Source organism: Eurypyga helias, unplaced genomic scaffold (genome assembly GCF_000690775.1).
Source record: "Eurypyga helias isolate BGI_N326 unplaced genomic scaffold, ASM69077v1 scaffold7620, whole genome shotgun sequence".
Taxonomy (NCBI): Eukaryota; Metazoa; Chordata; class Aves; order Eurypygiformes; family Eurypygidae; genus Eurypyga; species Eurypyga helias.
In genome coordinates, this window is record NW_010223719.1 from 12,751 (window position 1) to 13,202 (window position 452).

A 452-nucleotide genomic window follows, 5' to 3' on the forward strand; every position below is an offset into this window, starting at 1 on the left:
CCCTCACCCCCTCCTAGGTACTCAGTCTTAGGTACTAGAAATAAGGGGAACTGTATTTTTTGTTTGTTTGGGTGGGGTTTTTTTTTAGTTAAGATGACAGGCATAGTTATCAAAGCTGAAAGCATTCACTGGCAATTCAATAACTGCTTAAAACAGAAACATTCCCTCAGTTAGGGAGGTTGAAGATAGACTCTGTGGTTTAAAGAAACTCTTACACTCCTGCATCACAATCAACTACCTGAACTGGTATAAAGCATGACGGTTTTGTCCGATACACTCTCAAAAGACATCCTGCAGCCCTTCCTACAGATCTGTGAAAAGACAAGCAACAAAAGACCAACGTTATTAACTCTGAGCCAATTATTTACAGACTGTTACTTTCTAATGAATACACAATAAATGCCCAGAGGTGCAATGACGGAGAAGTGCCCCCAGGGAAACCCTGAAACTTG